Here is a 23347-nt window from a genome sequence, read left to right on the forward strand (position 1 = left end):
TCCTGAACACTCTGAGAAGGCACCGCTGAGAGATCCGGTTCCATGGATGAGTATAAAATTTGATTTTTAAGAGAAATACCCATTTGAAACATTGATTGAACATATGCCTGTGTGCAGCCCTGTTCGGGGGGCATATTTGTATTCTGATGGATCTTATGGGCAGGATATAATGAGATGGGGATTTGCCCTCTCTATGGTATGATGAGCTTGCTGCCGAGTTGTAACACCATAGGCGTTTAAGATGATAGAGTGTAGGCCCGCTGATTACACCTATACCAACTGATAGAGTGGGACGTATTTCTGTTGGTCTAATCAGACGGATTTTGTTGTGGCTTTTGAGTATACGTGGAGTATATGAAATGAGGGATGCTGCCATGCTAAGGGAAAGGCACCGAGGAATACCCCATTAAGGATACAGGCGGAGAGAAGGGGGACCAATACATACATTTGAGTGGTCTCTACAAACTGCCATATCCGTATACTTTCTCTCCTGGGAGTGGCTTTATTGACTACCTCCAGGTTGAGGCATATGTGTGGTTTACAAATACTGTACTACTGGTTTTTACTTGCATCTTTTTGTTTTTTTGTTTAAGCACTGGCACTTTTTGCACTTGTGGTCACTTTTTGAGATTTTAGTAAGTAGGATTAAAAGTTAAGTTTTATTAATACATTCTTTAACCAGCTTTGGAATTGAGATAGGATGCCATGTCGCGTTTGGAGAGCCCCTGATGTGCCTAAACATTGAAACCCCCCACAAGTGACACCATTTTGGAAAGTAGACCCCCTAAGGAACTTATCTAGATGTGTGGCGAGCACTTTGACCCACCAAGTGCTTCACAGAAGTTGATAATGTAGATCTGTAAAAATAAAAAATCATATTTTTTCACAAAAATGATCTTTTCGCCCCCAATATTTTATTTTCCCAAGGGTAACAGAAGAAATTGGACCCAAAAGTTGTTGTGCAATTTGTCCAGAGTATGCTGATACCCCATATGTGGGGATAAACCACTGTTTGGGTGCATGGCAGAGATCGGAAGGGAAGGAGCGCCGTTTGACTTTTCAATGCAAAATTGACTAAAATTGAGATGGGACGCCATGTCGCGTTTGGAGAGCCCCTGATGTGCCTAAACATTGAACCCCCCCACAAGTGACACCATTTTGGAAAGTAGACCCCCCATGGAACTTATCTACAGGTCCTTCTCAAAAAATTAGCATATAGTGTTAAATTTCATTATTTATAGTCTTAGGCGAACTGAAGACCGCGCACACGAGGTAGATTTAGGGTGGTTTATTGAAGCCTACGCGTTTCAAGAGCTATCTTGCTCTCTTCTTCAGGGCATATAGCTATTATTTACCATAATGTAATGATTACAATTAAACTTTCATATATTATAGATTCATTATCCACCAACTGAAATTTGTCAGGTCTTTTATTGTTTTAATACTGATGATTTTGGCATACAACTCCTGATAACCCAAAAAACCTGTCTCAATAAATTAGCATATTTCACCCGGCCAATCAAATAAAAGTGTTTTTTAATAACAAACAAAAAAACCATCAAATAATAATGTTCAGTTATGCACTCAATACTTGGTCGGGAATCCTTTGGCAGAAATGACTGCTTCAATGCGGCGTGGCATGGAGGCAATCAGCCTGTGACACTGCTGAGATGTTATGGAGGCCCAGGATGCTTCAATAGCGGCCTTAAGCTCATCCAGAGTGTTGGGTCTTGCGTCTCTCAACTTTCTCTTCACAATATCCCACAGATTCTCTATGGGGTTCAGGTCAGGAGAGTTGGCAGGCCAATTGAGCACAGTAATACCATGGTCAGTAAACCATTTACCAGTGGTTTTGGCACTGTGAGCAGGTGCCAGGTCGTGCTGAAAAATGAAATCTTCATCTCCATAAAGCATTTCAGCCGATGGAAGCATGAAGTGCTCCAAAATCTCCTGATAGCTAGCTGCATTGACCCTGCCCTTGATGAAACACAGTGGACCAACACCAGCAGCTGACATGGCACCCCACACCATCACTGACTGTGGGTACTTGACACTGGACTTCAGGCATTTTTGCATTTCCTTCTCCCCAGTCTTCCTCCAGACTCTGGCACCTTGATTTCCGAATGACATGCAAAATTTGCTTTCATCAGAAAAAAGTACTTGGGACCACTTAGCAACAGTCCAGTGCTGCTTCTCTGTAGCCCAGGTCAGGCGCTTCTGCCGCTGTTTATGGTTCAAAAGTGGCTTTACCTGGGGAATGCGGCACCTGTAGCCCATTTCCTGCACACGCCTGTGCACGGTGGCTCTGGATGTTTCCACACCAGACTCAGTCCACTGCTTCCTCAGGTTCCCCAAGGTCTGGAATCGGTCCTTCTCCACAATCTTCCTCAGGGTCCGGTCACCTCTTCTCGTTGTACAGCGTTTTCTGCCACATTGTTTCCTTCCAACAGACTTACCATTGAGGTGCCTTGATACAGCACTCTGGGAACAGCCTATTTGTTGTGAAATTTCTTTCTGGGTCTTACCCTCTTGCTTGAGGGTGTCAATGATGGCCTTCTTGACATCTGTCAGGTCGCTAGTCTTACCCATGATGGGGGTTTTGAGTAATGAACCAGGCAGGGAGTTTTTAAAAGCCTCAGGTATCTTTTGCATGTGTTTAGAGTTAATTAGTTGATTCAGAAGATTAGGGTAATAGGTCATTTAGAGAACCTTTTCTTGATATGCTAATTTATTGAGACAGGTTTTTTGGGTTATCAGGAGTTGTATGCCAAAATCATCAGTATTAAAACAATAAAAGACCTGACAAATTTCAGTTGGTGGATAATGAATCTATAATATATGAAAGTTTAATTGTAATCATTACATTATGGTAAATAATTAAATTTAACACTATATGCTAATTTTTTGAGAAGGACCTGTAGATGTCTGGTGAGCACTTTGACCCACCAAGTGCTTCACAGAAGTTTATAATGTAGAGCCGTAAAAATAAAAAAATCATATTTTTTAACAAAAATGATATTTTCGCCCCCAGTTTTTTATTTTCCCAAGGGTAACAGAAGAAATTGGACCTCAAAAGTTGTTGTGCAATTTGTCCTGAGGGTGCTGATACCCCATATGTGGGGGTAAACCACTGTTTGGGTGCACGGAAGAGCTCGGAAAGGAAGGAGCACCGTTTGACTTTCCAATGCAAAATTGACTGGAATTGAGATGGGATGCCATGTCGCGTATGGAGAGCCCCTGATGTGCCTAAACATTAAAACCCCCCACAAGTGACACCATTTTGGAAACTAGACCCCCCAGGGAACTTATCTAGTGTTTCAATGCAATTTATAATGCAGAGCAGTGAAAATAAAAATCCCTTTTTTTTTCCACAAAAATTATTTTTTACCCCCCAGTTTTGTATTTTCCCAAGGGTAATAGGAGAAATTGGACCCCAAAAGTTGTTGTCCAATTTGTCCTGAGTACGCTGATACCCAATATGTGGAAGAAAACTACTGTTTGGGCGCATGGCAGAGCTTGGAAGGGAAGGAGCGCCGTTTGAAATGCAGACTTAGATGGAATGGTCTGCAGGTGTCACATTGCATTTGCAGAGCCCCTGATGTACCTAAATAGTAGAAACCCCCCACAAGTGACCCCATATTGGAAAATAAACCCTCCAAGGAACGTATCTAGATGTGTTGTGAGAACATTGAACCCCCAAGTGTTTCACTACAGTTTATAACGCAGAGCCGTGAAAATAAAAAATCATTTTTTTTCCCACAAAAATGATTTTTTTAGCCCCCCAATTTTTATTTTCCCAAGGATAACCAGAAAAATTGGACCCCAACAGTTCTTGCCCAATTTGTCCTGAGTACACTAATACCCCATATTTTGGGGTAAACTCCTGTTTTGGCGCACGGGAGAGCTCGGAAGGGAAGGAGCACTGTTTTACTGTTTCAACGCAGAATTGACTGGAATTGAGATCTGACGCCATGTCGTGTTTGGAGAGCCCCTGATATGCCTAAACAGTGGAAACCCCCCAATTCTAACTGAAACCCTAAACCTAATCTCAACCATAACCCTAACCACACCCCTAACCCGCACATGCCCCTAACCCTAATCCCAACCACACCCCTAACCCTAATCCCAACCATAACCCTAATCCCAACCATAAATGTAATCCAAACCCTAACGTTAGCCCCAACCCTAACTTTAGCCCCAACCCTAACCCTAGCCCCAACCCTAACCCTAGCCCCAACCCTAACCCTAACTGTAGCCCCAGCCCAAACTGTAGCCCTAACCCTAACTTTAACCACAACCCTAACCCTCACTTTAGCCCCAACCCTAACCCTATCCCCAACCCTATCCCCAACCCCAACCCTAACCCTAACCATAGCCCTAACCCTAACGGGAAAATAGAAATAAATGCATTATTTAAATTTTATTATTTTTCCCTAACTAAGGGGGTGATGAAGGGGGGTTTGATTTACTTTTATAGCTTTTTTTAGCGGATTTTTATGATTGGCAGCTATCACACACTAAAAGACGCTTTTTATTGCAAAAAATAGTTTTTGCGTCTCCACATTTTGAAAACTATAATTTTCCATATTTTGGTCCACAGAGTCATGTGAGGTCTTGTTTTTTGCGGGACGAGTTGACGTTTTTATTGGTACCATTTTCGGGAACGTGACATTTTTTGATCACTTTTTATTTCGATTTTTGTGAGGCAGAATGAACAAAAAACAGCAATTCGTGAATTTCTTTTGGGGGGGCGTTTATACCGTTTCACATTTGATAAAATTGATAAAGCAGTTTTATTCTTCGGGTCAGTACAATTACAGCGATACCTCATTTATATCATTTTTTTATGTTTTGGCGCTTTTATACAATAAAATCTATTTTATATAAAAAAAATAATTATTTTTGCATCACTTTATTCTGAGGACTATAACTTTTTTAATTTTTTTGTTGATGATGCTGTATGGCGGCTCATTTTTTGCAGGACAAGATGACGTTTTCAACGGTACTATGGTTATTTATAACCGTCATTTCGATCGTGTGTTGTTCCACTTTTTGTTTGGCAGTATGATAATAAACAGTTGTTTTTTACCTCGTTTTTTTTTTTTTACAGTGATCACTGAAGGGGTTAACTAGTGGGACAATTTTATAGATCGGGTTGTTATGGACATGGCAATACTAAATATGTGTACTTTTATTGTTTTTTTTATTGGAACAATATTTTTTTTCTTTATTTAGGATTTTTTTTTCTACACGTGTAAATATTTTTTTTTTAACTTTGTAACATTGCCCCAGGGGGGGACATCATGTTACAGTGATAGATCGCTGATCTGACACTTTGCAGTGCACTGTGTCAGATCAGCGATCACACAGGCACTGAATGAGGCTTGCCGGCGCCTGCCCTGAGCAGGCGCTTGCAAGCCACCTCCCTGCAGGACCCGGAAGGCCCCCCTCGCCATTTTGGATCCAGGGCCTGTAGGGAGGAGGAGGTAGGAAACCCTCTGAGCAACGCGATCACATCACGTTGCTCCTAGGGTCTCAGGGAAGCACGGAGGAAGCCCCCTCCCTGCGCGATGCTTCCCTATGCCGCCAGAATGCTGTGATCATCTTTGATCGCACTGTGCCGGGGGTAAATGTGCCGGGAGCGGTCCATGACCGCTCCTGGCACATAGTGCCGGATGTCAGAGGTAATAATCAGCTGACACCCGGCGGCGATCGGCCACGCTCCCCCCGTGAGCGCGGCCGATCGCCTTTGACGTTCTATTCCGTCCATGGGAAGTAGGGCCCACCCCACATGGACGGAATAATACGTCTAATGACAGAAAGAGGTTAATGCATTTGGAAGCTTAGGAAAAAAAATATACCATACCTGTCCGTCGTTGTGTCCCACGCCGCAATCCATGTCTATATACAGTTTTCAACCTGGACGGTGCCAAGATGCGATCGTCCCGGCTGAAAACTACTGGTGAATGAGATGCTGCAAGAGCAGCTTCAGTGACTAGCGGTGACGTCACTGAAGCTGCGCTCCCTCACAGCCTGAACTGCGGTGAACTCTGGCTGTATGACTTTTCATTGCTTTACGTTTACAAGGACATCAAGTGGTTAAAAGAAGTGATGACCATTCTTCAAGCTGTTTCCACTCGGGAACTTTATAATAGAAGTTAATGGGAAAGCTAAAAAGGCGCCTTGATGTCTTTTGAGCGTTTTGTCAGTATTTCTGCTTCAAAAACTGCTAGTGGTTTTTCTTCATTGTTGATTGAGTTAAAAGAAAATAATCCGGATAATGTCACAAAACGCTGGAAAAAAGATTCCGAAAAGAAATGTCATAACATAAAAGGGCTCAGAAAATAACAGCGAAAAAACAAGCTAAAAGAGATGCTTCAGGTTTACAAACCGTAAGAGAAAAGGAGAGTTTCCTTAAGTTTTGTCCATCTAAAACAAACATACACCCTGATTAATCAAGACTGGCGACTTTCTCGCTGACGGGGCATGGTGGAGTCAGAAATTCCGGATTCATGAAAAGGAGCACGTCTCTTCATGAATCAGGAGCAATTGATGAGTGGCGTGCACATGTCCGCCACGTCACCCTTCTTCAGCGCCACAACACACAACAGTTTTGGCGTAGCTGAGACGTATTGGCCTGATAACGCCAAAAGCTGCGCTGAAATTTTGTGACTTTTTTTTTTTTGCTTTTGCTTAATTGGGGTCCTTAAGCTATCGTCATACTTGTTTTTTTTTTGTCTGAAAACGCCAAAAGCTGCGCCGAAATTTTGTGACTTTTTTGGGGGGGCTTTTGCTTAATTGGGGTCCTGGTGTGTACACACCCTTAAGCTATCATCATACGTGTTTTTTTTTTAGGTGGTCAAAATGATTTTTCGTGTATGTGCACATGATGCCTTTTTTTTCAGGCATATTTATCCTGGGAAAAAAACAACTCTAATTACATTACATTGTCCAGCAATGTAAAATCGCTGTCGCTCTGCACATTTCTGTCTCTTTTGGGTCTGGAAACCGTAAGGCTATGTGCCCACGTTGCAGAAATCCTGTGGAAATGTCTGCAGAATTTCCGCAACTCCCTGCTGCGGGTAAAACGCATGCAGAATTCGCATGCGTTTTCCCACAAAACACAAGCGTTTTTAGCTTACAGAATGCTTGCGCTTTACAAGCGATTTGAAGCATCGCTTGGAAAAGTGATTGACAGGTTGGTCACACTTGTCAAACATAGTGCTTGACAAGTGCGACCAACTTTTTACCATTGATGCTGCCTATGCAGTATCAATACTAAAAATATATGTTAAAAATAATAAAAAATATGGTTATGCTCACCTTGTGCCGACCCCCGATCTCCTCAGTGGCGCTCCTGGTACGTTCCGTTCCCAGGGATGATTTGCCCGAAGGACCTTTGTGACGTCACGGTTGAGTGACCGCGATGTCATCTTGGGTGATTCGCACAATTCATCCCTGGGAACGGAAGCCATCGCGTGCACCACTGAGAGCTGGGAGGAATATGGTACCCAGGGCCTGGAGGAGAGTCTCCTCTCCTGCAAACCCTGGGTACCATCCGCACATGAAGCGCTCACTTTACGCATGGTGGGCATAGCCACATGCGTAAAGTGAGCGTTTCAATGCAATCCTATGGCGGCGAAATAGCCGCGATTCCGCAGAAATAATGAACATGCTGCGGATTTTACCGATATGCGATTCCGCAGTGGGAAAATCCGCAGCATGGGCACAGCAACTGCAGAATCCGATAGGATTGCATGGGATTGTGTTGTTTAAAGATTTTCCACTGCGGCAAAAAACGTGGCGGAAACGCATAAAAAACGCAACATGGGCACACAGCCTTGAGATAAAATAAATAAAATGTCCATTCTTCTTCACTTGTCATAGCTTAAATTATAGGAAAAAAAAAACCCAAAACAGGAAAATACCGCCAGGTTTTTCTTGAAGCGTTTCCGCCAAGGAAGAGCTCGTCAGGCGACGCATCTCCTTCTAGTAGAGACGCTCCTTTTATGAGCTTTTGGGGGAGTATTTGTCGTTTCCTGATGGAATTATTTGCAGCCTTTTTGGACACTGCACTTTCTTTTTACCTCACAAGGTTTTCTCTTCAAAATCTGAAGGGAAAGAAAAGGACAAAGCACTGAACAAAGGAATGAATAGGAAGATTCTTGCCAGCTTTTTTTTTTTTTTTTTATTCTTTGCGATTTTTCAAGCGTTTTTCAAAGCTGACCTACTCCAAAAGACTAATGTGAATGTGATGTGGAGCCTTTGTTGTGGAATCCCAGCACAGCGCCCCCCACAGGTACCACCGCTCTGCTGCCAGGTGAAATGACCGCACACAGGCGCTGACACCCGCCTCCTGCCCCGGCCTGTGCACTTCTCCGCGGGCTCCCGCACAGTGCGCGCCCCTGCACCTCAGCAGGCAGGGGATGAGGAGGGAGGTGAGGAGCAGATGGAGGCTGTGTGCACAGCACCGGGAGCCGCCTGAGGAGCGCCGCGGCCCGCTAACCGAGGGGGGCGGGTGAGTGCACGGAAACGGAGGGAAGTGTGGGACGGACGAGAATACAGAGACCTCCTCAGTGCGGGCGCCGGGACATAGGCCGCAGTCACTAGCGCCTCCGGGAGGAGCGGGCGACATATAATGCGGCATTGTGCAGCGTCTGCCGCTCCCCGGGCTGCAGTGTGTGTCTGTACGTGCACCTAGGGCTCGCTCTGACGTTCTGTGACGTCATGTCCTAGCACGGTATGAATGCAGTTACCCCTAGCAACCAATCAGGTGTCCTCTTACATATTCCATAGCTGAAATCTGATTGGTTGGTATCAGAAACCGCATTGGGGTCTGTGGGGTCACATAGAGTATGCGCTATCCACCGAAAAACATTATTGCCTTGTTTTATGTATGTGTGAATGTACCTTTAACCCTTCTTGGACAATTTCCGCTTCCACATATTTTTTATTGTTTTACTTTTTTGCGGTGCGAGTTGTAGTTTTGAATGACAACATTATAGCATTCATTTTTACCATAAAATGTACTTCATATATACTGTGTGTGTGTGTGTGTGTATATAATATATATATATAGCCTTTTAATGTTTTCATTTCCTGTTCTGTCCAGATGTCACCATATCCCAGAATTCCAAGCGGAGGAAGTTCACCGACTGCCGTATTGGGACACCCAAGTGATGGGTGTCTCAATATGGAAACTGCTGCTGGTACCAACCTATTGTGCAGTACCACCAGCCACATACGCACACGCACACACTCTATATGCCGTACGCACCACCAGCCACACACACTCTATATGCCGTACGCAACACTTACACTGACACACACTCTATACATCATATGCACCACACACTCACGCAGCCTCTTGCGCGGTACCACCAGCAGAACACCGTCGCAAACACGCCGCCGCCGGGATCAGCTGAATGATTCACTAACTGCCGCCATCTTTGTACAGGAGGAGTGCATGCGCAGTTTTAATGTGACCGCCGATAGCTGTCTGCACAAAGATGGCGGCGGTCTGATTTACTGCACCTGTGTGAATTACGCACAGGTGCAGTGAATCATTCGGCTGATCCTGGCGGCAGATGCGCGACGTGTCTACAGGCAGAGGAAGCCGGTCACATTAAAGGGGTTTTCCCACGAAACAAAGTTCATTTTAAAAATTGACTCTGTCTGACTGTACGGAGCATACCACATCTCCTGGGCAGGGGAGGAAGCAAAAGATAATACTGACATTACAGCAGGAAATCACAGAGGATTAATTTTGTGAGGTAAAACATTTCACTGACTTTTTAAAATAAATATTTTACCTCACAAATGTATCCTCTGCGATCTCCTGCTGTAATGTCAGTATTGTCTTTTGCTTCTTCCCCTGCCCAGGAGCTGTAGTTTGTTAGGTACACGGTCAGACACAGACAATTTTTAAAATGAACTTTTGTTTGTGGGAAAACCCCTTTAAAAAGAAAATATCAACGCCAACATGGCTCCTCATAAAAAGTACGCCAATGACAATGAAAGGAAAGCAGCAAAAGCACAAGGTCGAAGACAACAACAGGCAAATGAGACTGTTGAAGAGCAACAGCGTCGCTGGGACAAAACCAATGCATATAAGCGTAGGCGTCAAGCACATGAGTCCTCTGATACAAAAGTCATTAGATTATGACAGGATGCCATTAGGCAACAACAGCACCGCATGCCTGCCCCCATCGTGACATTACCGCCCTCCCAATGCGATAGCATCGGATCTCCATCTAGTATATATATATTTCCATCTAGTATATACGTATATATTTACATACAGTACAGGCCAAAAGTTTGGACACACCTTCTCATTTAAAGATTTTTCTGCATTTTTTTTTCATGACTATGAAAATTGTACATTCACACTGAAGGCATCCAAACTATGAATTAACACATGTGGAATTATATACTTAAAGGGAACCTGTCACCCTCCCCCAGGTGTTTGTAACTAAAAGAGCCACCTTGTGCAGCACTAATGTTGCATTCTGACAAGGTGTCTCTTTTAGTTATTGTTCGTTGCACTGCAGAAATAATCGCTTTTGAATTTGGTCCCTCCTACCTGTGAAATCGCCAGGGAGGCAGGTCTTTCCCCCCTCATTCAGACGCCTCCCAGCCGTCACTCTGCGAGAAGGGTGCTGCCTCCTCGGCGTTATTCAGTTGTCCAGGCGCCTGCTCGGTCATATTCTGCCTTGGGCATGCGCAGTTCGCGCTGCCCGACAACTGACATCACTTGATGTCTTGTTTACTGCGCCTGCGTGCACGCGCGGCCCGAGAACCCGCAGGTGCACGCAGGCGCAGTAAACAAGACATCAAGTGATGTCAGTTGTCGGGCAGCGCGAACTGCACATGTCCATGGCAGAATATGACCACGCAGGCGCCTGGACAACTGAATAACACCGAGGAGGCGGCGCCCTTCTCGCAGAGTGATGGCTGGGAGGCGTCTGGATGAGGGGGGAACGACCTGCTTCCCTGGCGATTTCACAGGTATGAGGGACCAAATTCAAAAGCGATTATTTCTGCAGTGCAACGAACAATAACTAAAAGAGCCACCTTGTCACAATGCAGCATTAATGCTGCACAAGGTGGCTCTTTTAGTTACAAACGCCTGGGGGGGGGTGACAGGTTCCCTTTAACAAAAACGTGTGAAACAACTGAAATTATGTCTTATATTCTAGGTTCTTCAAAGTAGCCAGCTTTTGCTTTGATGACTGCTTTGCACACTCTTGGCATTCTCTTGATGAGCTTCAAGAGGTAGTCACCGAGAATGGTCTTCCAACAATCTTGAAGGAGTTCCCAGAGATGCTTAGCACTTGTTGGCCCTTTTGCCTTCACTCTTTGCTCCAGCTCACCCCAAACCATCTCGATTGGGTTGAGGTCTGTGGAGGCCAGCTCATCTGGCGTAGCACCTCATCACTCTCCTTTTTGGTCAAATAGCCCTTACACAGCCTGGAGGTGTGTTTGGGGTCATTGTCCTGTTGAAAAATAAATGATGGTCCAACTAAATGCAAACCGGATGGAATAGCATGAAGCTGCAAGATGTTGTGGTAGCCATGCTGGTTCAGTATGCCTTCAATTTTGAATAAATTCCCAACAGTGTCACCAGCAAAGCACCCCCACACCATCACACCTCCTCCTCCATGCTTCACGGTGGGAACCAGGCATGTAGAGTCCATCCGTTCACCTTTTCTGCATCGCACAAAGACACGGTGGTTGGAACCAAAGATCTCAAATTTGGACTCATCAGACCAAAGCACAGATTTCCACAGGTCTAATGTCAATTCCTTGTGCTCTTTAGCCCAAACAAGTCTCTTCTGCTTGTTGCCTGTCCTTAGCAGTGGTTTCTTAGCAGCTATTTTAGCATGGAGGCCTGCTGCACAAAGTCTCCTCTTAACAGTTGTTGTAGAGATGTGTCTGCTGCTAGAACTCTGTGTGGCATTGACCTGGTCTCTAATCTGAGCTGCTGTTAACCTGCGATTTCTGAGGCTGATGACTCGGATAAACATATCCTCAGAAGCAGAGGTGACTCTTGGTCTTCCTTTTCTGGGGCGGTCCTCATGTGAGCCAGTTTCTTTGTAGCGCTTGATGGTTTTTGCCACTGCACTTGGGGACCTTTTGGAAGTTTTCCCAATTTTTTGGACTGACTGACCTTCATTTCTTAAAGTAATGATGGCCACTTGTTTTTCTTTACTTAGCTGCTTTTTTCTTGCCATAATACAAATTCTAACAGACTATTCAGTAGGACTATCAGCTGTGTATTCACCAGACTTCTGCACAACACAACTGATGGTCCCAACCCCATTTATAAGGCAAGAATTCCCACTTATTAAACCTGACAGGGCACACCTGTGAAGTGAAAACCATTCCCGGTGACAACCTCTTGAAGCTCATCAAGAGAATGCCAAGAGTGTGCAAAGCAGTCATCAAAGCAAAAGGTGTCTACTTTGAAGAACCTAGAATATAAGACATATTTTCAGTTGTTTCACACTTTTTTGTTAAGTATATAATTCCACATGTGTTAATTCATAGTTTTGATGCCCTCAGTGTGAATGTACAATTTTCATAGTCATGAAAATACAGAAAAATCTTTAAATGAGAATGTGTCCAAACTTTTGGTCTGTACTGTATGTTATATGATTTATTTACGGTAACATTTATTTATTTACTTACCATATATACTCGAGTATAAGCCGGCCCGACTAATTTTGCCACAAAAAACTGGGAAAACTTAATGACTCGAGTATAAGCCTCTGGTGGAAAATACAGCGGCTACTGGTAAATTTCAAAAATAAAAATAGGTACCAATAATAGTAACATTAATTGAGACATCAGTAGGTTAAATGTTTTTGAATATCCATATTGAATCAGGAGCCCCATATAATGCTCCATACAGTTCATGATGGCCCCATACGATGCTCCATACAAAATACGCCCCATATAATGCTCCATACAGTTCTGATGGGCTCCATAAGATGCTCCATATTAAAATATGCCCCATATAATGCTGCATAAATGTTGATTATGACCACATAAGATGCTCCATAGACACATTTGCCCTGTATTATGCTCCACAAATGTGGATTATGGCCCCATAAAATGCTCCATACAGATATTTGCCCCATATAATGCTGCACATAGCCCCATAAGATGCTCCATACAGATATTTGCCCCATATAATGCTGCACATAGCCCCATAAGATGCTCCATACTGATATTTGCCCCATATAATGCTGCATATGGCCCCATACAGATATTTGCCCCATATAATGGTGCACATAGCCCCATAAGATGCTCCATACAGATATTTGCCCCATATAATGTTGCACATGGCCCCATACAGATATTTGCCCCATATAATGCTGCATATGGCCCCATAAGATGCTCCATACAGATATTTGCCCCATATAATGCTGCATATGGCCCCATAAGACGCTCCATACAGATATTTTCCCCATATAATGCTGCACATGGCCCCATAAGACGCTCCGTACAGATATTTGCCCCATATAATGCTGCACATGGCCCGATAAGATGCTCCATACAGATATTTGCCCCATATAATGCTGCACATGGCCCCATACAGATATTTGCCCCATATAATGCTGCACATGGCCCCATAAGATGCTCCATACAGATATTTGCCCTTTATAACGCTGCACATGGCCCCATAAGATGCTCCATACAGATATTTGCCCCATATAATGCTGCACATGGCCCCATACAGATATTTGCCCTATATAATGCTGCACATGGCCCCATAAGATGCTCCATACAGATAATTGCCCCATATAATGCTGCACATGGCCCCATAAAATGCTCCATACAGATATTTGCCCCATATAATGGTGCACATAGCCCCATAAGATGCTCCATACAGATATTTGCCCCATATAATGCTGCACATGGCCCCATTCAGATATTTGCCCCATATAATGTTGCACATGGCCCCATACAGATATTTGCCCCAAATAATGCTGCATATGGCCCCATAAGATGCTCCATACAGATATTTGCCCCATATAATGCTGCACATGGCCCCATAAGATGCTCCATACAGATATTTGCCCCATATAATGCTGCACATGGCCCCATACAGATATTTGCCCCATATAATGCTGCACATGGCCCCATAAGATGCTCCACACAGATAATTGCCCTATATAATGCTGCACATGGCCCCATAAGATGCTCCATACAGATATTTGCCCCATATAATGCTGCACATGGCCCCATAAGATGCTCCATACAGATATTTGCCCCATATAATGCTGCATATGGCCCCATAAGATGCTCCATACAGATATTTGCCCCATATAATGCTGCACATGGCCCCATAAGACGCTCCATACAGATATTTGCCCCATATAATGCTGCACATGGCCCCATACAGATATTTGCCCCATATAATGCTGCACATGGCCCCATAAGATGCTCCACACAGATAATTGCCCTATATAATGCTGCACATGGCCCCATAAGATGCTCCATACAGATAATTGCCCCATATAATGCTGCACATGGCCCCATAAAATGCTCCATACAGATATTTGCCCCATATAATGCTGCACATGACCTCACAAGATACTCCATACAGATATTTGCCCCATATAATGCTGCACATGACCCCATAAGATGCTCCATACAGACATTTGCCCCATGTGCTGTTACTGCGATTAAAAAAATCACATACTCACCTCTCAGGCCCCTGGCACTTGCTATATTCACCTGCTTCCCGTTCCACCGTCGGCGCCGCTGTGTCTTCCTTCCCCGTCCTCTGCACTGACGTTCAGGCAGAGGGCTGCGCGCACTAATCGCGTCATCGCGCCCTCTGACCTGAGCGTCACTGCAGAGGACGCGGAAGACGCAGCGGCGCCGACTGTGGAACAGGGAGCAGGTGAATATCGCACACTGCGTTATACTCACCTGCTCCTGGCACGGTCCCTTCACGTCTGTTCCCCGGCAGCTTCTTCCTGTAGTGAGCGGTCACATGGTACCGCTCATTACAGTAATGAATATGCGGCTCCACCCCTATGGGAGTGGAGTCGGGTCCATATTCATTACTGTAATGAGCGGTACCATGTGACCGCTCACTACAGGAAGAAGCTGCCGGGGAACCAGGGATGTGCAGGGACCGCGCCAGGAGCAGGTGAGTATTATTACACAGCTCCGCTCCCTCTCCCCTGCCGACCCCTGGGTATGACTCTAGTATAAGCCAAGAGGGTTACTTTCAGCCCAAAAAAGTGGGCTGAAAATCTCGAGTATATACGGGTATATTTATTTGACCCCTTATTTATATTTTTATAGAATTTATTTGACATTTAGATTTTATTTACTTGTATAAGGGTCATTCCATGTCAAGTGAACCAATGATTTTTACCTCTAAATTTTTAATTCTTTTGAGATTTTGTTATTTGGTATTAGTGTGTCAGAGAATGCAAAATGTGAAAAAAAAAAAGTTCTAGATTTTTTTTAATTGATTTTCTAAGTTCGGAAAAAGTGTGAAATTCGGTGTTGCCTGCCTTTACATTTCTCCTCATAACTCAGGCTATAAAGAAGATAGAGAAACAAAATAAACACCATTCTACTCAGAACTGCACAGGCTTTCACCACATATGTCACAAGAGTATCTTTGGTAATATTTTACCTATGCAAACGCAAATGCAAAACTTTAAAACGCATTTCCGAAAAAAACGTTTAACATAAAAATTTCATAAAATGCACATGTGCCTGCTATGCTCCTAGCCACATCTGTACCAAAATACAAGTTGGGATCGTGACAGTTTTATTTTTTTAAATATGATCCTATTACAGTGTCAATTCGAAGGTCTAAAAGTGTGAGGTCCATATTTACCAAATAATCCATGATTTTTAGATAATACTATATTATTTTATTATGTTACAGCTTAGAAGCAGGAGAGGACAGAGGAGAAAGCTTTGTTAGGGCTCAACCTGAGAATGAACAGGGGTAGCTAGTGAATGCAGAGCAGATGACAGGCCACCAGCTCGGGCCTCCAGAGGCCATAGTCACACCAAATCTTAAAGGGAACCTATCAACCCCCTCCCCCCCCCCCCCCCCCGGCATTTTTAACTAAAAGCCACCTTGTGCAGCACTAATGCATTCTGTCAAGGTGGCTCTTTTAGTTGGGGTCCCTTCCAACGCTTAAATTAGTTTTTATAATTTGCCCCTCATACCTGTAGTCTGTCCGGGGGGCATGTCTTTTCCCCCCGGACACAAACGCCTCCCAGCCATCCCTCAGCCCCTCCATGAGCCAGGCGCCGCCTCCTCTGCAGTCATTAACATCCCCTTTACCTGTGCTGTAAGTTCCAATCATGTGATGGGAGTCGAAGGGCAGCACAAACTGCGCATGACCGAAAAAAAAATGTACAGCTCAGGCGCCGGGGACATTCACGACTGCAGAGGAGGCGTCACCTGGCTCACAAAGGGGCTGAGGGATGGCTGGGAGGCGTTTGTGTCCGGGGGGAAAAGACATGCCCCCCGGACAGACTACAGCTATGACGGGCTAATTAAAAAAATGAGTATTGCAGCATTAGAAGGCACAAACTAAAAGAGCCACCTTGACAGAATGCAGCATTAGTGCTGCACAAGGTGGCCCTTTTAGTTAAAAACGCCAGGGGAGGGGGTGACAGGTTCCCTTTAACACCCATACAACTTTACAAATGGAGTGAGAAAAATATTCTTAACATCCAGTTCATGTATTGTACAGGAAGCAGAACCCATCACAGGAACTTGGCAATACCACACTGTCATTCCATGTAGTGAAACAGAAATAAAAACAAGGATTTTTTCATTCAGCAAAGACAGTGAAGTCAATGAAGTGATAGAAGGCGGCACAAGATTGGCAATGGATGGCAAAACTGGTTATATGACCTGTGAATATGATTGGCGCTGGTGGCGGCTACTGTACTCTCCAAAGATTGTGAAAATGAAGAAGTAGAATTGACTTTTTTTGCATCCTTCTGGTCCAGTGCCGTCCTTTGTGTATCCAAGAAAACCAGACATTTTAAAATTTAACAAAAATGAGATATTAAAGGGAACCTGTCACCCCCAAAATTGAAGATGAGCTACGCCCACCAGCATCAGGGGCTTATCTACAGCATTCTGTAATGCTATAGATAAGCCCCCTTATGTATCCTGAAAGATGAGAAAAAGAGGTTAGATTATACTCACCCAGGGGCGGTCCGGTCCGATGGGCTTCGCAGGTCCGGTCTGGGGCCTCCTATCATCATAGGATGACGTCCTCTTCTTGTCTACACGCTGCGGCTCCGGTGCAGCCGTACTTTGCCCTGTTGAGGGCAGAGCAAAGTACTGCAGTGCGCAGGTGCCTGGAAAGGTCAGAGAGGCCCGATGCCTGCGCACTGCAGTACTTTGCTCTGCCCTCAACAGGGCAAAGTACGACTGCGTCGGAGCCATAGCGTGAAGACAAGAAGAGGACGTCATCCTATGAAGATAGGAGGCCCCGGACCGCGACGCCCATCGGATCGGACCGCCCCTGGGTGAGTATAATCTAACCTCTTTTTCTCATCTTTTAGGATACATCGGGGGCTTATCTACAGCATTCCAGAATGCTGTAGATAAGCCCCTGATGCTGGTGGGCTTAGCTCATCTTCGATTTTGGGGGTGACAGGTTCCCTTTAACTCAGGTGGAGCCGAACACCATGACAGGCCGTTCAAACTCTTTGACACAAAAGGAAATGACCATTGCTAGTAAGCGCTTATGGACAAGAATAAATTTCACCCACTAGAAGGGACAAATTGATGATAAAAAGGCCAGTTTAAAAACCTACTATTGTTTGATTAGTTCATATTTTATAGAACGAGGATTTAAATACTGTACTATTCTTCTTAAACACTTCATAAATGACATGTTTAGTAATATAATAGAAAAAAAAATTGTTCCATGTATAAATAGGTGGTAAATATATTGGTTCTTTTAATCTTGTTTTTAACATATAATTAGGATGAGACTGTATTTAGAAAATCACATTTGAGGATATGATCACCTTTTTTCTTTTGGTTTGTTCAATGCATTCAGGTTGAAAATGCTGAGCAAGTTGTGTTATGATGATCAAGATGTATTTATTCTGACACTTTGGTATTTGTTTTTTGTGTTTCTTTATTGTTGCATATAATTGTTGAATTCAATAAGTTGTAATTTGAAAAGAAAAAAAGAACTTACAGAAACATAAAATCAAATGATTCAAGGCTTAAAAAAAGAAAATTGATAGGTCCCACCCCTGTACAAATATAATCAAGAACACAAGTAACACACATGCATTTTTTCACTATTTTAAAATTTTGAATCTGATTTCTCTAAAACAAAATATAAAGAAACATAGTCTTGTGACATATCAAATGAAAGCCGGTACTGTTCTGAGAAAAATGCCTCTCCTACCTCTTTATCTTAATTCTAGCCCGAGATATGATAAAATATGTAAAGCCATACCAGGCCAAAATTTGTGCTTTTTCAAAACTTTAGAAGTCTGTAAAAAATTAACTGATGAAAAATTCAAAACTTTTAAAATTTGTAATTAACTAAAAAATCTAAAGACGTCCGGTAAAAATAATATTCATATTTGGATCGCTTGAGATGGAATGACCCTATATTATTTATATTACCGTATATTAGTTTACTTATATTTGACATTTATTTATTTATTTGAAATGTAGTTAGAATTATTTACTTATTTGATACTTATAATTATATTATTATATTTATTTATATTAATTTACTTATTATTTATATTTTATTTGACATTTATTTACTTATATGTATTTGATAGCTATATTTATTTCATATGTTTTCATTTTTTGTATTAGGCTATGTGCACACGTTGCGGATTGGGGTGCAGAATTTTCTGCACAAAATCTGCATCTCCTGGCAGAAACCGCAGGTGCAGATTTGATGCGTTTTTTTTGTGCGGATTTCATGCTTTTTTTTACCCCTGCGGATTTCTATAATGGAAGGGTGCAAAAACACTGCAGATCTGCACAAAAGAAGTGACATGCTCCTTCTTATGATCCGCAGCATTTTTCATGCGGAATTTTCCGTACCATTAGCACAGCATTTTTTTTCCTATTGATTTACATTGTACTGTAAATCACTTTGCGGATCTGCAGCGTTTCTGCGCGGAAAAAAACGCTGCGGATCCGCAGTAAATCCGCATCGTGTGCACATAGCCTTAATTTTTACTATTTTTTTTTAGTCCGCCTAAGGGTATGTGTCCACGTTCAGGATTGCATCAGGATTTGGTCAGGATTTTTCATCAGCATTTGTAAGCCAAAACCAGGAGTGGGTGATAAATGCAAAAGTGGAGCATATGTTGCTATTACACTTTTCCTCTAATTGTTCCACTCCTGGTTTTGGCTTACAAATACTGATGAAAAATCCTGACCAAATCCTGATGCAATCCTGAACGTGGACACATACCCTAAGGGACTTGAAGCTGCAACACGGTAGTAGAGAGTAAAATCACTGCAAGGGTGGATCAAGATGGCTGCGACGGAGTGAGCTCTGTGTAGGAGGCTTTGGAATGATTGCAATCGCACCATTTATGTCTGTCAGATTTTGACTGCAGCATTAAAATGGTTAAAAAGCAGCGATCAGACCTCATTCCGGACTCTGTATACCAGAGCTGTCGCCGCCCCAGTATGGAGTGGGCTCAGCCCCTGAGCCTTCTCCATACACCCTGCACACAACATAGTACGTACCATACGATATGGTCGGAAAGTGGTTGAACAGGGTTGTCTAATAAACAACAAATCATAATTTATTTTTTTTAGGGGTGCACTGAGTTTTTTTCGTTTTTATTGCATTTTGTAATTTTTATCCTTTGTACAGACTTTTTTTCCAGGTGTTTTTAAAAGTTTTATTGGAGAAAATATTTTATCAAATTTATTAAATGTAAACTTCTTAATTTATATAATATGTATTAAAGAAAATATTTATAAAAATATAACTTTACGGTATTAAGAACAAACACTACAAGGCCTTGTTCACCAGGATTCTGCACCTATATCTCTATTAAATCCATATTATTTCAAGGAGGGACTATGGCTTTTGCATCCTAATTCACATACTATAGAAAAAGCAAAAAAAAGTGGATTTTAGTTGGCACCTAGTTAGGTCTTATTAATATGCACAGTTGTTTTTTTTTTTTTTTTGTGGGTACAAGTGAAAACCAACTTTTTTTTTTTATCAGTGAACTGGATCCAACTTTCATCTGTTTTTGTCCCATGTGTTTGTTTTTACCATCAAAGTGCCATCCCATTTTCTCGTATGCAAACAAAGAAGAGTATTTTCCAAACTTCTGTCCATTAATCATTAAAAAGAAAACAGACACACTTGGATGGATTTCACCATGCCAATAGACTCGAATGAGTGTGTGTTCGGTCTGTAAAAACAATTAAAAAAATGAGAATATTGGATATGTGAAAGGGTCGTAGTGTTTAGAATTACATAGAAAACTTATAAGGGAAGTTGATAACTTACTGATCAATCTTATCCAATTGATAGCCGAACTTGTTTCCACCTTACATGCGGTGTCATTTCTGATAATTATCGGTTTTGTATTTCCTCCTAATAATCCTCTACTGTACAGTACGCAGTTATACAAGTAAATAAGGAAACCCACCACAAAAATTGCGGAATAGGTGTCAATGGACCCTATTTTCCCGGCAGGTGAGGTCCCAGAAGTGTCATTCATGACCTAGCAGGTTAAAAATGGGACCTCGCCTGTAGCGACCACCCCTTCTTATGGTGTTTTTATTTGTTTTTAGTTATCTATATATATATAATTGTCTAGGGTACTTCCGTCTTTCTGTCTGCAACTTCCGTCACGGAAATCCCGCGTCGCTGATTGGTCTCTCCAGCTGCCTGTCATGGCTGCCGCAACCAATCAGAGACGGGCACAGTCCGATTAGTCCCTCCCTACTCCCCTGCAGTCAGTGCCCGGCGCCCGCTCCATACTCCCCTTTGGTCACCGCTCACACAGGGTTAATGCCAGCGGTAACGGACCACGTTATGCCGCGGGTAACGCACTCCGTTACCGCTGCTATTAACCCTGTGTGTCCCCAACTTTTTACTATTGATGCTGCCTATGCAGCATCAATAATAAAAAGATGTAATATTAAAAATAATAAAAAAACCAAAAAACCTGCTATTCTCACCTTCCATCGTCCGACGATCCGCTCGCGCCTGCTGCCATCTTCCGTTCCCAGAGATGCATTGCAAAATTACCCAGAAGACTTAGCGGTCTCGCGAGACCGCTAAGTCTTCTGGGTAATTTCGCAATGCATCCTGGGAACGGAAGATGAAGGCAGCCGCGAGCTCATCGCCAGAACTTCGCTGGATCCCGGAGGGTGAGTATATCACTATTTTTAATTCTTTTTTTTTTTAACAGGGATATAGTGCCCACACTGCTAAATACTGCGTGGGCTGTGTTATATACCGGGTGGCTGCTATATACTGCGTGGGCTGTGTTATATACTGCGTGGGCTGTGCTATATACTACGTGCCCTGTGTTATATACTGCGTGGGCTGTGCTATATACTACGTGCCCTGTGTTATATACTACGTCGCCTGTGTTATATACTGCGTGGCTGCTATATACTGCGTGGGCTGTGTTATATACCGGGTGGCTGCTATATACTACATGGGCAGTGTTATATACTGCGTGGGCAGTGTTATATACTGCGTGGGCTGTGTTATATACTGTGTGGGCTGTGCTATATATTACGTGCCCTGTGTTATATACTACGTGGCCAGTGTTATATACTGCGTGGCCCTTGTTATATACTACGTCGCCTGTGTTATATACTGCATGGCTGCTATATACTGCGTGGGCTGTGTTATATACTGCGTGGCTGCTATATACTACATGGGCAGTGTTATATACCGGTAAGTCTCCTGGGTAATTTTGCAATGCATCCTGGGAACGGAAGATGGCAGCCGCGCGCACATCGCCAGAGCTTCGCTGGATCCCGGCGGGTGAGTATATCACTATTTTTTATTTTAATTATTTTTTTTTAACAGGGATATGCTGCCCACACTGCTAAGTACTGCGTGGGCTGTGTTATATACTGCGTGGCTGCTGTGTTATATACTACGTGGCTGCTGTGTTATATACTGCGTGGGCTGTGTTATATACTGTGTGGGCTGTGTTATATACTGCGTGGGCTGTGTTATATACTGCGTGGGCTGTGTTATATACTGCGTGGGCTGTGTTATATACTGCGTGGGCTGTGTTATATACTGCGTGGGCTGTGTTATATACTGCGTCGCCTGTGTTATATACTGCGTCGCCTGTGTTATATACTGCGTCGCCTGTGTTATATACTGCGTCGCCTGTGTTATATACTGCGTCGCCTGTGTTATATACTGCGTGGGCTGTGTTATATACTGCGTGGGCTGTGTTATATACTGCGTGGCTGTTATATACTGCGTGGGCTGTGTTATATACTGCGTGGCTGCTATATACTGCGTGGGCTGTGTTATATACTGCGTGGCCACTGTTATATACTGCGTGGCCTGTATTAACGCATCGGGTATTCTACACTATGTATGTATGTATGTATGTATGTATATAGCAGCCACATAGTATATAGCACAGGCCACGTAGTATTTGTCTGCTATATACTACATGGCTCCTATATACTACGTGGCCTGTGCTATATACTATGTGGCTGCTATATATATACATACATACATATTCTAGAAAACCTGATGCGTTAGAATCGGGCCACCATCTAGTGTAGAATAAAAGTGTGAAAGAAAAAAATTGATATGATCGGAAAGACAAAAGAGCCGTAGTTCTTAAAGGGTTAACATGTCCAGGGTGTGTTTCCACCTGAATGGGCTGGTGTGAGGTGTCAGTGTTTGGGGTTGCTAAGTGTTCAGTTTACCATTACTAAGGGAACACTGTAAGGGAGAAATGTCTCTTCAAGTAAAAAATGTGTCCATATGGAGATAAGGAAAAGTTTCTGGTTAGAATGACAATGTAACGGGAGGGTAAGTGTCACTTTGTACATGGATACATTTTGTAGTTTCTTTTTCTGTTGTTACATTGTTGCTCTTGATTATTGAATGTGCACAATTTATTCCCTTGTAATCTTTCCTCTTATAACAGGAAATCCAAACCTTGTGATGCAAACGAGAGAAGTAAATCCTTTTGTTTGGCAGGTATGGTAAATACTAAGGCGATTCATGTTTATAAGTCTGAGAGATCCCCCATGGGGTCTGACGCTCCCCCGGCTAGGGATTTCCTTACCTGCTGCAACTGCCTGTATATTTGTTATAATGGGTAGAAC

The 23347-nt window shown here is 43.2% G+C and overlaps 1 protein-coding gene across 6 annotated transcripts in view; it reads left to right on the plus strand.

Moving 5' to 3' along the window:
* The first annotated feature begins 8379 nt into the window (after positions 1–8379).
* Positions 8380–23347, plus strand: part of PCNX4 (pecanex 4) — a 96569-nt gene continuing 81601 nt past the window's right edge. For 2 of the 6 annotated variants that reach the window (XR_013215789.1, XM_077265349.1), the window contains exons 1-2: positions 8381–8518; positions 23167–23219. The gene's annotated coding sequence lies outside the window, so the exon portion shown is untranslated. Of the gene's footprint in view, positions 8519–22968; positions 23049–23166; positions 23220–23347 lie in introns of those variants that run through there. The other 4 variants (XR_013215790.1, XM_077265370.1, XM_077265360.1 and 1 more) reach the window with 3 other exon arrangements.

The sequence above is a fragment of the Ranitomeya variabilis genome, chromosome 1 (genome assembly GCF_051348905.1).
Source record: "Ranitomeya variabilis isolate aRanVar5 chromosome 1, aRanVar5.hap1, whole genome shotgun sequence".
In the NCBI taxonomy this organism is placed as follows: Eukaryota; Metazoa; Chordata; class Amphibia; order Anura; family Dendrobatidae; genus Ranitomeya; species Ranitomeya variabilis.